Consider the following 17,585-nt stretch of genomic DNA (forward strand, 5'->3'; position numbering starts at 1 on the left):
TATATGAGATTAGACAAAGCTGTAGAGGAAACATCGCACCATGATGTACTCTGTCTAATGGTAGATTTAAGTGCAAAGGTGGGAGAGGACAATTCTGAGCATGAACGCACCATGGAACTGGTCTACGAAATGATAATGAAAGGTTAGTGGAATGCCACTAAACGAATGGGCTTTGTGTCGGAGAAACGCTGTTTTCCCATCACATTTACAAAACAAAGCGCCACCATATTTGTCTGAATGCTGAATCTCACAGATACTCTGACCACGGGGCATGAGATGGCATAAATATTTTTCCAAGTACAGTACTGCTAAAGGTAAGATTTTTGAATGTCCCAAGAAGGCGATTTCAGTTCTTTGGTGTTCTAGGATGAAGTTCAATTGAAATAAAATAAAGCTTTTAAAGGCTACAGAAAAAAAATTTGGAACTTTACCCCCGTTGATGCAGCCTTGTTTATGCCACCTTATTCAACACGCTAAATTAGTTATTCGTGCCTGTTGTTTGTGTCCTTTATGACATCCCTAAAAACAGTAAGTTTCCTGTTTGGAATGATTTTCAATTTTGTTTGACTGCCACACAGGCAGACAGACTAAAAATATTACCTTACTCCTCTGTGCACATGTGTGATCGGGATGAGATTCCACACATTTTGCCAAATTCAGAGCCAAAGTGCTGTTAAACTGCAGGTTTGTGTTCCGATTCATGCTCAAAATATAACATTCAATTAAAATCAAGTTTTTCCTCAATCATAGACTGGTGTCCGTAGACAGAGACAGACAGACAGACAAAGTGAACCAATTGTTTAACCCAGCTTTTCGCTTCGCACACGTAGTGCAGCAACATCACCGGATGGAGGAATTTAAAACCCGAGAGATCATTTCATGATAAGAGGAATGTGGAGAAAGGTCTCCGACAGACGTGAGGGTTAGGAGGGGCCCCCGACCAAAAATGCTAGTTAGAACTACAGTATATGGGAGTTGTACTCTCATATACTACAGTAGTCTACAGAGAATTACTACAGGAAAGGAAAGCTATTTTTGCCTGGGGGTGCTGACATCTTCAGCGACCACCATTTGCGAGTTGCACAGTTAGAAAACAAACTAAAGAAGGCAGGGGCACTTGCACAAAGGGGAAAGAGATTTGACATTGATAAATTCAACGTTAAATAAGTATGGGACGAATGCAATGTGGAAACACAAAATAGATTTGCAGTACAGAAGAAAGTAATGGTATAGACTGTGAAGTAATTGATGAAGCATGTCAGAAAATAAATGAAGTGGATACTGAAACTGCTGGAAGAGTTATTGGAAACAAAGCGTGTAAAAGTAAAAAATGGATCTCAACTCAAACTTGTAAACATATTGCAGAATGAAAGAAATTTCAAAAAACAAAACCAGAAGTTTATGAAACACATGTCGGGAAAGAGGAATTGTAGAAAAATTATACAAATGAAAACAAAGCAGTTCAGGTGTCTGCAAGGAAGGATAAGCAAAACTACATTGAGGAATTAGTGGATGAGGTAGAGACAGCTTCCGAAAGAGGGGATATGGCAACGATGTATAAAATAACCAGACAGTTGGCATCAGATTGAAGGATGGGAGAAACCAGTGAACGACAAACAAGGACATATTCTCACATATCAGAAATAACAGATGGTAAGGTGGACTGGATACTTTGAGGAGGTATCTAACAAAGGGATGGTGGGGGAATCAATTGGTATCTTAGGAATGGCAAGAACAAATTTATACATAGGCACTGGTCAAAAAAAAGAGCTGAAGCGAGGAAAGCCATAAAGCCGATGAAGAATAGATAGAAAGCCACGAGGGACAGATGATATTGCCGTGTCAAGCTCCAATTAACATCGGCACTGGATGAATGGACCGAACTGGCTTTTACTCCCTTTTTCGACAATCAATGGTGGATTCACGTTCACGAATCCAAGAAGCACACGAGATCCTGAACTCTGATCTAATGGGGTTTATTTTCCACCACAATAACAGGGAAATAATGATCACAATAGCGGGTTGAGTCGAGAAAAAGGGGAAACACAGAATCACAACAGATAATTATTTACAAGAGAAATAAATAAAATCTAAGGTGCCACACAGAAGACTCAAGCACAGATGGAAAAGGGAACAAGAAACCAAGTAAGACCTTATATATCTCCCGTGGTGTGCATCGACGGAGCGGTCACGAACAGACGATGAAATAAGATGAGGCAGGACAAACAGGCGAGTAGGTGACAAAATAGCAAGAAGAACCAGGGACGACCGGACGAGGAACAAGCGAGCAAGAATGAAACAGGTCACGAATAGACGAGCAGGATGAGGCAGGCACACTTCTCTTCGGGTGAAGCAAAATTCCACACTCCATGTCAAACAAACTCTGCAACCCTCTCACTCTGAGACTATCCCCAACTCCTCCCTGCTGAGGCAATTTCCTTCCTGTCCGACCCTACCGCGACCATCCCGCCACTCTCGTGAGACAATCCAACTCCTCCCCTCGCTCTCTGGACATCGCTCCTCTCAAGCTCCTCCACTCTCCTTCACAAGGTCACACCCGAAGCCCCATCTTGGCTGTTCATAGAAGGCTTCAATGCAATTCCTTCACCCTGACTATTTATTGACAATGCACCACCCTTCATATGATGCACATTTAAACAGGACAATCCTTAAGCGAAACTAACATTTCCCTACTTAATACATAAATAATTGGCTAAACTATCCAAAACATGGAGCATACTAATCAAAACATTTTTCACTGTATTTCAATAATATCTATCCCTCCTTCAAACATAACAATATAAATGATGAACTATACAAGAGCACTGTTGAGACATAAACAACAGTTTTACACAAATTAATTATTAGTGAAATATGGTGACGAGAAGAATAGAAGTACAAGAAGTGTGAAAAGTTGGACTCATTGCTAAACTGCCAAAAGAAGTAGACAATAGTGAATATGGTAACTGGAGAGGTGTAACTCTTCTGTGTATTGCAAGCAGGACGCAGGTCAGGTCAGGTATGGGAGCATGCGCCAGAGCAGTGAGTCACTGCGTCCACTTTCCGCTGGTTCTCCAGTGGCCATCCACTTTCCACCCATCCCCATCTCCTTGAGATGCTGATCAACCTGCTGCAACCACGAGGCATGTGGTCGGCCCATTGGCCTCCTCCACTCACAAGGCTCCCTCCCTGGGAGAATCTGGTGAGCAGGATCAGCGTCAGGAAAATGAGCCACATGTCCATACAGCCACAGCCGACGCTCATGGACTATACAGGTAACAAAACTCATTTGAGTCTCTCTCAGCAACCGCTCATTGGACATAAAGTCCGACCAGCGATAACCAAGGATTCTCCGAAGAGACCTGGTACCGAAGGAGTTAAGTCTCTGTCTCAGATCCCTGGTCAGAGTCCAAGTCTCACATCCGTAGAGCAAGATTGGAAGCACCAAGGACCTGAAGACTCGGACTTTCGTCCTCCCGCACAGGTACCGGCAGCGCCACAACCCATGATCCAGTGAATCCATGACTCCCCAAGCCCGACTCAGACATCTCTTGACCTCTGGCTCACAACATGCGGAGACATGAATATCACTGCCAAGGTAAGTGAATCTCTCCGTGACCTCAACATCCTCGCCACAAAAAGGTACAGACAAGATAGCAGCATCCAGGATGTCATTGAAAGCCTGGATCTTAGTTTTGACCCAGAAAACCTGTAATCCCAGCGGTTCTGACTCCTCATTCAGCACCTTGAGGGCCCCATTAGAATATCCAGCATCTCCGCAAAGACGACTGCATCATCTGCGAAATCAAGGTCAGCGACCTTGACATTCCTAAATGATGCACCGCAACTTGACCTCTCAAACATCCTCCCCAGAATAAAATCCATACAAGTGCTGAAAAGCGTGGGGGCCAATACACACCCCTGACAAACTACAGTAACAACTGGAAAAAAAGTCAGACGTAGAACCACCACACATCACAACACAAGGTGCTGTTCAAAATAATTTGAAGTAGGATGCAAAAGGCTGTGGATGGAGTATTGAGGAACGATCAGGTTGGATGTAGAAGGAATAGATGATGTAGAGATCAAATTTTCACTGTAAGAATAATAATCTCTGCTGTACTATAAGAGATGTTTGTCTGTCTGTCGCCATTTTTCTGAGAGATAGACAAACGGATCTTTGTCAAACTTTCAGATGTTCGTCAGTGAGTGCCGGGGAGTGAGTTCAGCAAAAAATAAAAAATAAAAATAAAAAATTTTAAATTAAAAGCTGGAATTTTTGGATTTTATTTAAAACAAGTGAAATCTTTCAATGCAGCATGTGTGGTGAAGCAAATGAGTACACTAATGTTATTGAAAGAACCACATCACTTTGCCACCAATATCTGCCATAATTGTAAGCAAATTTCAACTACTAATGTATGACGAAACACTTGTTTATGGCTAATATTAAAGAGAATGATGGCATAAGAAGAACTTAGCTTTCAGCGTTCGGCGTGAAATGGCATGGTGGGAGGAAATGACGTCTTTCGTTCGTTCGTACATGAGAGGGGAGCGTTTCTTGGTTTTTTTCCGTCAAGCAATAAATTCAATGGTTTTCACATACAGTGGGGAGAACAAGTATTTGATACACTGCCGATTTTGCAGGTTTTCCCACTTAAAAAGCACGTAGAGGTCTGTAATTTTTATCATAGGTACACTTCAACTGTGAAAGACGGAATCTAAAACAAAAATCCTGAAAATCACATTGTATGATTTTTAAATAATTAATTTGCATTTTATTGCATGAAACAAGTACATTTCTTATTTACAATGACCCCGGGTACATTTCAAACTCGGTGCAATTGTATACAGCGCACGTGCTGTAAAAAAAAAAAATTTTATTGCTCTCAAGTGCCTAACCCTTTGTAGTGATGTGAAAGGTAATAATAAATGATACCCAACCCCAGTCCTTGGTGAAAGTGTTTAGGTCCCCACAAAAAAATTAAAAAATTGATCTATTTAAAATGCCAACAGGATTAGAACAGCACTGGGCAACGCTGGGTACCCCTGCTGGTGTACGAAAATGTGAACCATGGTGTCTGCCTGTGCGTTCGTCCGTCTACCATTTATGGCAGCCACTTCCCGTGCTGTAGTTGAGAATCTACGCACACAGGCAAAGCTCAACATTCCATTTTGAAATGATGGAAGAACAGGCACGAATAATGTTGATGCCAAATTTTATTTCGCAACCAGGATTTTTAGACAAATCGAACCTCCGCCGCCCAATGTTTCACCACCATTTTGTGATGAGTGGGATAAGTATCTCAGAGCTTTGGCTCTGAGTAAAACCATGAGTGCAACACAATTCGCCTTTTTAAAGTCCATGAAATAATTTAAATTGGAAGATTAACTCAAACTTTTCCCGTCGCTGAAGACGGGTACTTTTGCTTGTTTTGTCCACTTTGAAAAAGCATTTGATAATGTGAACAGGATGTGATGTGGAATATATTAGAAGGGTATGGAACAATTCATCAGGATGATAAAGAACGTACAATGGATACAACTGCAGTGTGATCTGTAATGGAAATAAGTTACAAGAGGAGTCCGACAGGGGTGCAGACCGACTGTCTCCATTGCCGTTTCTACTTGTATTGGACTGCGTACTACGCAGGACTCCAGAACATGGTATATATGGAACTCAAGGTGGCCATGTAGAGGAGTTGAGATTTGATGATATCTGTTTGCTATCTGGCACAAAGCAAAGTATGCAAGATAAAGTAAATCGACTCCTGCAAGTAGTATGCCCTGCAAGTAGGACTGAAAATCGACACCAAGACAACAGAGAGCATGAGAGTACATGTATGAGGCACCAATACTGTGATGTACATGGCCGTCCGAGATGTCGACAAGATTACAAATCTCGGGTCTATGGTCACTGTAACAGGTAAGGGGGGACTCAGTTGTTGTATGAAGAATACAGAAAGCAAGATTAGCATTTATGAGGTTGAGAGAAATCTGGAAAATTCTGATAGCAATGTAAAATCAGCTCTACTATTTGGCTGTGAATCATGGACAGTGATCAAAGTCATTGCAAAGAAGCTAGAATCCTTTATTTATAGCGGTCACTAAAATAATTCGCAACTCTTCTCGCCAGATCGAGTGAGCAAGGAGGATGGAGAAAGGAGGTAGACTGGAAATAAAAACATCATGGAGGAAATTAAGATGAGGAGGTGGATATGGGTTGGGCATGTACTGCAGATGGAAAACTACATCACAAAAGGAGCGATACAGCCTGAAGATCGAAGGAGGGCTGGATGACCTAGAGAGACCTGGTGGCGTTTGGTGGAAAAGGAGCTATAAACAGTCTGGATGGTAATCAGTCAGTAGGCCCAGGACAGATGAAAGTGGTGGGAATTCCTCAACAGGATCCATATGCAGTCAGGCATGACAGGATCGTAAGCAAGTAAACACACCATATTTTGAAAAATTAAAGTCCTTCCCGTTTATTGGACCATTGTATCTTGTTTGTACAACTTTTTGATCATCCCACTTACAAGTTGCAGGCAAAATGGTGTGCAGAAGTTTGCCATGTAATGGACCTCACCTGCACAATATCTGTAGGAAGGTCTCAAGGGGAACATTCATTTGAAAAATGGGTCTATGGTCACTGTAACAGGTAAGGGGGGACTGCGTGTATTTGTCAGACATAAAGCTGCCTATATCTGTCAGTCATTTCAGACAAGTAAATAACCAACTAGGATACACTTGCATGACGAGATGAGACATTTTCATTTGTCGATGTCAACGCACTATCATGGTATTGCCAATGCTGCATTGATTAGCTGGATGGTTTAACTTCTTACCCCATCTTCATTGCAATTAGTACACACGCTCCCTATGGGAGCACCAGGAAGGGTCATGTAATTACATCCTATCTGGGATATATAGATTACAGTACATCTAGGCTTGGATCCGTCAGTCTGTGGGGGACGCAATAAGCAGATAATACCTCAAGAACGTCGGGTTTCCTCCATTTCAGTTCTGTGTTAAATAGCAGTAGTGACTGTTTAAAAAGGTAATCATATGCATTTATGGTTTATAATTTTTATACTTCCGGTAAGAGTGCACCACGAAACGCTATGATAAGCTATGTATGCACGTTAACACGGTGTTTGTCAAAGGAATAAAAAACCCCTTGGCTGTGAGAGGGGATATTACTTGTGTTAATATTGTTTTGAAATAACATTCTATCTCTCTCGAGTGCAGCCTGTGGCTGCTGGTTGCATCATTGGTTGGGACGCGGCTATGCCGCTGATGTAGTGTCCCCCTTACCAGTGCACTGGTAATAATTTTGCCAACCTCGGAAGGATGACAGGCTGAGTCAACCTCCTGGTGTATTAATTCAGCGGCCCAACGGGGCTTGAACTCAGGATCCTAGGATCCCAAGCCACCACCCTAACCACTAAGCCAACACCAGGCTAGAAATAACATTAATATTATGTTATTATCATTATTGTTGTTATTACAAGTGACCTTGGAAAAACACCACAATAAGCTATCTTTACATGTTAACAGGGATTTTGCCCAAGACAGAAAACCCCCTTGGAGAGAGGGGGGTAAACAGTCATAAAAACCTCCACCGTGTGACCCTTAAAATCCTCCTGTCAAGTTTGGTTGAGATTGCATAAGTAACGACCGAATGTATCACGGTCTAACAGACAGACACCAAATTTTAATAACATGATGCAAACACAGACATTAATTTGGAGACAAATTTTATATATCTTGATATATTATTCCATGGTACGATCCCAAAGGCCTACTTTCCAGAATTATTGTACCATTGGTTCATCCACCATTTACCTTTGATGGTTCATCTAACAGGTAGTAGTGCACTTCCCTTTGAGCAGTCGAGTCTGGGTTTGATTCCTAACCAGACTATAAAATGTTGTCATGGTTCTTCATAGGCAGGGTGTTGTATCACAAAGTGCACCATCCCTCGGAGAGACATTACACTGGGTGTCCCATCTGCGAGCACTAGTTGCAGGACGTTAAAGATTAAAGGCACTCAATCTTTCGACTTCTTGTGAAAGTATATACCACATTAAAGATGTATAAAGGATACAGCATTATATTTGTTTGTCAGCAAGAGCGGAAAGGGAGACCAAGCATTTTGGATAATCGTTTTGGATAATCTTGGGATTTGTCTCCTGCAAATCACTTGAAGGCTTTAGGTTTCCAGCGCGTGCTGTACGTAAAAGCACATTTTGTTTGTAAGAATTCGGATATTAAATATGTGATAAACCAAAAAGCAATATTGTACGGATCTGTATCCTACTGGAATCGAGGAAGCAAGAAGCCATGAGAAATGGAGAGGCAGATCATGAGAAAATGCAGGAACCTTTATGCAGTAGACAATGAGAAAATGCAGGAACCTTTATGCAGTATACAATGAGAAAATGCAGGAACCTTTATGCGGCAGACAATGAGAAAATGCAGGAACCTTTATGCGGTAGACAATGAGAAAATGCAGGAACCTTTATGCGGTAGACAATGAGAAAATGCAGGAACCTTTATGCGGTAGACAATGAGAAAATGCAGGAACCTTTATGCGGTAGACAATGAGAAAATGCAGGAACTTTTTTTGCGGTAGACAATGAGAAAATGCAGGAACCTTTATGCGGTAGACAATGAGAAAATGCAGGAACTTTTTTGCGGTAGACAATGAGAAAATGCAGGAACCTTTATGGCAAGAATGGCATCATGCCTGTCATACAGGTATATCCCATGCTCGTACTTTCTTTATGAATTGTTTTGCCTCTTTAAGGCTTTTCCCATCACAGTGTTTTCAACAGTCCCTCCCTTTTTGGCACCGTTGATTTCACGCTTTGTCAGACATCACATATAATTAAGTTCCTTGGCAGAGAATTTGATTTCTGAAAATTGCCACACGGCAGAGATTTAAGGAAAGCCTAATTCCATAATGAAAGTGCATATACATGTTTGCATTGGACACCCGCCAGTTGAACAAAATTTGTGGCTGCCAATGTCGAGCTGTCCAAAGCAGTTGTAATCCGTAAAATGGATGCAGCGTAATTGGCTACATTTTGATCGTTTTGATATACAGACGTGGGAATATATACATGATGTAGTGTGTTATACTTTTGTCCGTATTCCCTCCTATCATAATGTTTTCATATTTGCTTTAAGCGGACGTGGCTTGAGAACCAATCTGAAGATATACAAGGGCTACCCCAAAAGTGATGCCATCTGTTTTATATCTCCATAATTTTAAATTGCTTCCAAAAACAAATGTCTATGCAGACATTCATGTCGTTATAATACGTGCATTAATCTTACCACAGATGGAGGATGCAGAATTATTGAATACGTGCATAACCTACAGTTTTGTAGATTACTCGTTTACTAAAATTACGCCATTTACCTTCGCGATCATATTTGTGGATATATTACAGAATGTAAATATTGTTGCATCGATGCATCACTTTTTTGTACCTGGAAGTGAAATCAGAGCTCCTGTACATTGAGACTTATATCAAAGCTACCTCCCGGCTTATATTGCAGTGACCTCAAGGACGATATACTTTGTGGTTTCTCTACACAACAACGTTGACATCTGAGCGATATGAGCGCTCCAGCATGATTCCAAAAACGTTATGTACAATCAAGGGTACTTTAGGCAGTCAAAAGAAGGGCATTGACACAGCTTCCTTTGAAGGTGTTAAATGATCCCAAATGCAGACGCACTCCCTTAGCATCATTCATTGTTACTACAGCTAATAAGAGCTGAAGAGGAAAGCTACTATGTTCATTTGTGTTCAAGTTCACTAAGTTTTTCTGGAAGAAAAAAAAATTCCCCCCAAAAAGAGCTTAATTTTTTTGTTTTTAGATCCTCGTAGACGTTGAGGATCTCTAAGTCTTACTCACGTTGTTGTTCTTCATCTTCTTCTTGTGGACTTTTTTGTTTCACAGCCTACAGTTTTCATCGAAACTTCCTGAAACTTGGCATGTATATGCAAAAATACCCTGCGCAGACAGTAACCATCCCCGATTTTGAAAATTCCTCCGAGAAAAAAAGTTATGACGTCAAAATATCTCCGCTAATGGAAATCGCCAAAAAATGATCTCAAACTAGGCAAGCTTTTTGAATTCTGTTTGCAGGAATCGAACAGGGCATCAGCAGAGATGAATTACCGCACATATGATACATCACTATGACGTCATATCAATTTTTATGACGTCATTCCTATTTTTTGACATTTTTTGTTTCACAACCCAGAATTTTCATCAGATCTTCGTGAAACTTGCCATGTATATGCAGAAAGCCCACGTGCAGGCGGTAACTATCTCCGATTTTGGAAATTCTTCCTCGAAAAAAAGTTGACGTCATAATATCGCCACTAATGGAAATCGCCTATACCATTATCTCGGAAACTAGGCGAGCTGTTTGAATTTTGTTTGCGGGAATCAAGCCGGGCATTAGCACAGATAATTTATCGCAAACCTGACACATCACAATAACGTCATATTCGTTTTTATGACGTCATCATTAAGAGGACGAGGATCTCAGCTCATTTGAGCTTGTTTTTATTTTTATTGTCGTGTCCAGAGGGTTTACCCCTAACCTGGACGGATGGCCAAACAATTCTCCCTTGGAGGCTTCTGTGAGATTCTTGGAGATGACTGCGCACGAGGGAAGGAAATGCTGGGCGCTTCACCGTGCGGTCGCACAGCACAAGGGTTGTTTTTTTTTTTTTTACTCTCGAACCGACAACAGATATACAAGCAAATTAAATAAATAATAATGATTTATAAAACAGAAAAATCAACAATTATAATGAATCAAGACGTGAGGTAACCCAAATCTACACACACACACACACACACACACACACACACACACACACACACACACACACACACACACACACACACACACACACACACACACACACACACACACACACACACACACACATACAGTCAAATAAAATAAAGAAATCCCTTTTCGTTCCGTCACTTAGCTGAGTCCAGGCGATCTTTTTGCTGAGGGAGCGTGCTCGGAGCGCGTCATCGCTGCGCGGGAAACAGTGCTCACAAAATGGCGCCGAGCAAGTCGTGAGGTAATCGTCGACGTCAGGGACTCAGAGCTCCCGAACAGCGGTGTCGTTTCTTCGTCGGCCGCGCTTGCCCATCCCGCTCTCTACAGAATGGCGCCGCTTCCTTCGGCGATATACACGAGGCTTCCAGGTCCGTCTCTCACGACCGGCCAAGAGTCAATGGCCTGGGTCTTGCTCAGCACGCGGAAAATTTACCTCAATATGAATTCGAGATTCACGCAGTTATTTTGTCGAGCCGAGGGGAGAGCGAAGCGAGATCCTCCGTCCCAGTCATGTCCCTCTCACGACGACAACTACAACCTCACTCTTCTTCATGTATCTAAGGAAAGCCGGCTGTAATGCCCTGCTCTTTCGACCGCCGATCCTGCCTCTCTCGCTTCCGTCCCCAACCGTGTCTGTCTCCTCCTGAAACGACCTGCCTCCCCGTCCTCTTGACTAACGAGGCCTCTTACTCCCTCTTCTTTGTCCTACTCACATCACGCCAATCCTTCGTCACCCTCGGGGGCGTTTCCTCGTCCGCCGTCATCCTCGGGGGCGTGTCCTCCTCCGCCGTCACCCTCGGGGGCGTGTCCTCCTCCGCCGTCACCCTCGGGGGCGTGTCCTCGTCCGCCGTCACCCTCGGGGGCGTGTCCTCGTCCGCCGTCACCCTCGGGGGCGTGTCCTCGTCCGCCGTCACCCTCGGGGGCGTGTCCTCGTCCGCCGTCACCCTCGGGGGCGTGTCCTCGTCCGCCGTCACCCTCGGGGGCGTGTCCTCGTCCGCCGTCACCCTCGGGGGCGTGTCCTCGTCCGCCGTCACCCTCGGGGCGTGTCCTCGTCCGCCGTCACCCTCGGGGGCGTGTCCTCGTCCGCCGTCACCCTCGGGGGCGTGTCCTCGTCCGCCGTCACCCTCGGGGGCGTGTCCTCGTCCGCCGTCACCCTCGGGGGCGTGTCCTCGTCCGCCGTCACCCTCGGGGCGTGGCCTCGTCCGACTTTGTCATGCAGCTCGGTGGTCATGGTTGTTGTTGTTGTTATTGTTATTGTTATTGTTATTGTTATTGTTATTAAAACACAATTCTTCCATTGTTCGTTTGTAATACAAAAAACATTGGGAAAAATCAATTACATACTGGGGGAAATTATCCTTAATCCCTATCGAATTAACACCACACCACCCCCCTCCCCCAAGCCTGGTGTTGGCTCAGTGGAAAGGGCAAGGGCGTCGATCCAAGCCAAAATGTGGGGGGGGGACAGGTAACTGGACTCTTCCCCCAAGGTGTGCCCAGGCAACAGATCACCACAACAACTGTTCCGCACGAATCGATTTGGCGACATGAACAATGGACTGCAACGTTTTTTTTCAGTTCCAGATACAGTATATTAATACAGGTACTTACACACGTACATATACAGGTACACATACTGTACTGTATTTATCCAAATTGAGTGTGACGGTTCAGAACATTGGAAACGAACGTATTTGCCAACTCGTGGGGATTCAGTGCTGCCAACCAATCACTGTGGACATGGCAAACGATGAGATGGTTCGGTCTTTGTTGACTCATCGTACTTCTCAGCCAGGTTTTCAGACGCCTGAGTGCGCTGAAGGAGCGCTCAGCCGAGCACGAGCTGACTGGGGAGATCATGAGCAATCGAAGCAACCGTTCAACCTGCAGGAACAATTGGCACACCTCCAGTACCATCTTTTGGAAGATGGCTTGGTAATCCTGAATACAGGAACCAGTGTACTGCTTCTTGAAGAAGAGCAATTCTTCTTTCAGACTCTCTGACAATTCTGGATAAATGGAAACGGTGTCAGGGTCATACTCTCCAGAGAGTAACATCTTTTCGAGGCCACCATACCATTGCAAGTTTGTAGAGGTGAAGGACGTAGTCATGTTCGACGTAGCTGAATCGAGCGTCGCGAAGTATTCTGCTCTATACGCGTCTTCCAGCCGTCAAAAACTCGTGGGGTGGCACCTCAGTATCCAGTCTACGAGGAGCTCTCCTCTTCCTTGGAGGAGCGAAAGGGTCAGTGCCGTGTTCTTCGATCTGTTCCTCCACGTGGACGAATGTGCCATGGAAGGCCTCATTGCAGGGAAGGTGCTGTATGTGCTCTTTCACACTCTCGCCCAACTGTAGCAGACCCACTACAGTCTGCGCTGGCGCTTGCAGGGCTCTGTGAAACACTTCCATGCACTGTAAGAGTGGTAGCGATGCATGCAGACCGACTCGAAATGTGGGGGGGGGGGACAGAATATATTATCCCCCCTGGTAAAAAAGTGGGAGGGACATGTCCCCCCCCCCCCCGGGATCGACGCCCATGGGTAAGGGTAGCGGCTTGGGATCCAAGAGTCCTGAGTTCAGCCCAGGAAACTGCTTCGGCAGCACCGACACTCTCTGTAGAGAGTATGGTTCCAACCCCCCCCCCCCAATGTGGTGACAAGTACCACGTAAGCTCACAGTTTCCCCACTTGGTTTACATCGAGATGTCTCCTACTCGTCCACAGGCCAAGCAACTCTATACAATGCTAACTTTCATATGAAATTCCTCAATCTACCCAATAACTGAAACGATATTTTCATTTACAGACACTTTCCTATGGTTCTGTGATTTTTCATGGTGTATCGGCTTTGATGTCCATCGGCACAAAATTTCAGCTTTCTACGTCACCCAGTCGGTAGTGATCCTTGATATCAGTCAGTCAGTGAGTGAGTGAGTGGTGAGAATGAGCTTTATATACACACAAACACACAAACATTTTAAGGTCGTTTTTCCCTGGGAGAGTGGGGAAAAGCCTTGCGGGATCCATGGCAATCTTCTATCATGGTTCCCTTTTTAAGGCAATGTTATTTTTTTTATGGTCGGATGTCCTTCATGACGCCACCCCTTTAATCATCTCTTACAACACGCAGGGATATGGTGTACCTATTCCAAACCGGGACATCCCAGCAAGCTGGTACTCATTTTGCCAACCTCGGAAGGATGACAGGCTACGTCAACCCCACCTGGTATTAATTCAACAGTTGAACAGGATTTGAACTCAGGACCCCAGGATCCTAGAATGAGTTTTTATATATTAGATGTAAATTTATAATCAATGCAGCTTTTTAACCTCATGTCGTTTTATAAATTGGAATGCAGCTTTAGTAACAATGCAGCTTTGTAAACAATGCAGCTTTGTTGAGAATGCAACTTTTTTAATTATTGCAAATTCTAAACGTAAAATAGCTTTTTTAATGCCATGCAGCTTATTTATTGAATGCAGCTCTTTAATCTCACATAGCTTGATGTACTAACAAGCAGATAAATCAATCAATCAAATGAAGAATGAATGAGCAGTATGAGCTCTTTATTTATGCTCAGTCCAAACTTCACTTGCCAGGAAACACCAGGTCCCCCCTCCCACCCTTTCCCCTCCCTCCTCCCACCCCTTCCCCTGCCTCCTACCACCCCACCTCCGGACTTTCACCCAACGCATTCCCCTTCCTTCTCCCACCTTTCCCTCCAGTCTCCCATAAAGGTACCTGGAGTAACCTGGCGGGATCTAACATACATCTATTGGACCACCACAATCAAGCACATACTTGGAGACAAACATTTTATTTATCAAGCTGCAAAATATTGAACAGAAATATCAACAAAATTTAACATTATTGTAATGCCTTTGGGTAGATAACATTGAATGCTTTTCCATCAACGACCAGAACATGGATCAAAATCGCTTGTCTTAAAAATTTTGCAGGGTGTATATATGGAGAAGTTATTGAAGGTGATAACTTTCTACAAATTTTTCTTTCATTCTTGAGAGTTGTGTTGTTAGATGAGCAGAAACATTACCTTTAAATCAATGTTCAAGTTGTGTTTGTACTATTTTCGCTTTTTGAATAATTAGCAATAAGCGCAATTGAGAGATCACACGACTCCTTCGCCGATCTTTGTAACGTCCCAATTAACAGTTATTTTCCACATCTGATACCATATTTGATGATCGGATCTCACCATCTCAGCAATTATATAGTATCCTGGTTGAAATCAGAACAAAATTGTGCTTTCTATAAAGCATTGTATACTGTATATGGATCTACCCTCTGAGATGGCCATAAAGTTTGAAGTATAAGGCGCACTGGAGTCCAAGGCGCACCCACATTTTTAACCCTTTATTGCCAGGAAAAAAAAAAAGAATATTGATGCATTTCCCGATCATCCTCACATTGCCGGTGAAAAAATTTCCAATGATTACTCGGTAAGACTTTCGTGCTCCGACATTTATGGTTACGTCTCTCACATGATGAAATTATAATAAAAAAATAATTTCTTGAAGACTTTCACGCTCCTGACTATTTTTTCGCCCATGAAAGGCTCGCCTTGAAGTTAACAATTCCAGCCCTGTTAGCAGTTAAGCTAAAACCCCAGAAACTCCTCGTCGTCGGTCTGAAAATACTGCGCAAAGTTCCTCGGCTGAATCTACGTACAAAAGGTTGGCGTCACTGTCATTGTTCTCTGTGGCCAGTCATTGACGAGGTCATCGTCCATCCAATCCTTGGACCCTCATGATGATGCCGGGTGGGAACTTCTCTTTTGGCAGAATCTGAAGATGATGTACAGCGGCAGCTTCCCTCCATCAGCGGTGCAGCCCAGCATAACCATGAAGTGGTTCTTCTCTTGCCCAATCATTTTGATGCTCATGCTCTTGGAACCTTTAGCTGCTATGGTGACGCTCTGAGGGATGTCGAAGGTGAGAGGTGTTTGGTCCGTGTTGTCAATCCTGGAGAGAGGATACTTGTACTGGCGGCACAGCTTGATGATATACTGCTGAAACTTCGTAGTCTTCTCCTCCAACTCGTCAGGCAAGCGTTGTGCAATGTGGGCATGAAGCGGCTCGCCAATTAAATACTTGCCTTGACTTCTATGATTCCAGCCCTGTCAGCGATGACCCTGGCCTTAAGTTGAAGTGCCATCTTTGAAATTGCGTGCCCCTCCATCCACTTCTCCCGAGCCCAAGTGATGGGCTCCTCCTCCTCCAGTTCTGGCCACTTGGCTGTCCTTCCCCTTAACACCTGCTTGTGCTTGGGCATCTCCTCCGGAGTAAACTGCATTGATCGCCATCGTAGAAGGCTGGATTCAGTGACACCGAATCTGCTGCCAGCCTCTTCAGCAAACCTGCAGACTGGGAGCTTGAACAAAGTGGTGAAAGCACATCTATACATCTTGTTGATCGGATAACTTGATGAAAAATGGTGATCTGGTGGTCAATGCCTCGCCTATTTATACGGTTCGAGTCGGTGCCGAGGATGAGATCACGGGTAATATCTACTGCTAGATTCAACTTTCGGCCTACTCATCTCCGGCGTGCTCGCTGCTCTCTATTGTTTGCGTCATAATACTGCATGATAACAAATTGATGGTCAAAAATACATTAGCTTTCCATGTAGGGCATGATAACGAAACATTCATGTGATACCGCTGTCAAAAGTGGGCATTAGATACCACCGTGAAAAGCTACGAAACGGAGGTACCCCATTGGCCGGTGTGGACAATAGCATTATCTATTCATGCCACCTACATCAAAAGTGAAACAGGCAGTCAGGCCGAAGTCACATTTGCTCTACGGCGAGGATATGGCAGCCGTGCACCCTCTGAATTGACAGAAACGTGTGGCGTTTCTTAGGGCCCCCCTGCGGTCGCCTTGCGTCTGCCTTGAAAATTCTATGGCCGCCGCAGGAATGCCCTAAGGTCACCGTGCGACATCAAATCAAAGACCGTACGGCACCCCCACGTTTTCGGTCTCCACAATTTATAAATACGCCGTGCGGCTACCCAAAAAATAAAAACATATGTGACTGCTACATTGAGTGACCGTGGAAATACTGTGGCCGCCCTACAATTGCGAGTGGCCGTAGATTTTGTAGACCCCACGGCCGCCGTGGCAAATGTGACTTAGGCCTAAGCACCGACCAACAGAGACAGTTGCGGCGTTCAACAATGAGATAGTCCACCGAGTATGTGGTCTGGTTTGAGCATCAAGACGAAGTCGTCATCAGCGTCAATCATTTGTCAGCTGTTTTCAAGTAATTTCCACACAGAAAATGTTTGAGTGTCAGTTAAAAGTGCAAGAGTGCACTTTGGCACTACATGTACAAGCGCAGCGGATTCACACCGCGGTGCTGCGCAATACACGTTTTGATGCTCAAAATTTCTTACACCTGTTAAGGTGCACTCCCAACTTTCGAGATTTACCGGCGTGAAAAAAAAAGTGCGTCATTCTTGAAACTTTACAGTATATGAATTTACTCTCAAAGATGGCGACAGGAGGTGGCTTTGTGTGTTAAGTTGTGAATTGTGAGAAAATGACTGTTTAAAATCCTTAGTAAGGTGCATCATGGTAATAAAAAAAAAAAAGTGATCAGAGCTGATAGCAGGCTGACAAAGACAGCACACTGCCATCTTGGTAAGGCTTTTTTTCATTTTTGTTTTTTTAATGA

The 17,585-nt window shown here is 43.9% G+C and overlaps 1 protein-coding gene across 1 annotated transcript in view; it reads right to left on the reverse strand.

The window, feature by feature from the left end:
* Positions 1 to 11,724, reverse strand: part of LOC147029506 (homeobox protein DLX-6-like) — a 143,824-nt gene extending 132,100 nt beyond the window's left edge. Inside the window, exon 1 of the mRNA XM_085872573.1 lies at positions 11,599 to 11,724. The gene's annotated coding sequence lies outside the window, so the exon portion shown is untranslated. The remainder of the gene's footprint in view (positions 1 to 11,598) is intronic.
* Positions 11,725 to 17,585: the final 5,861 nt, after the last annotated feature.

This window comes from Eptatretus burgeri, chromosome 3, assembly GCF_056783735.1.
Source record: "Eptatretus burgeri isolate ZD-2024b chromosome 3, Ebu_testis_v1, whole genome shotgun sequence".
Lineage (NCBI taxonomy): Eukaryota > Metazoa > Chordata > Myxini > Myxiniformes > Myxinidae > Eptatretus > Eptatretus burgeri.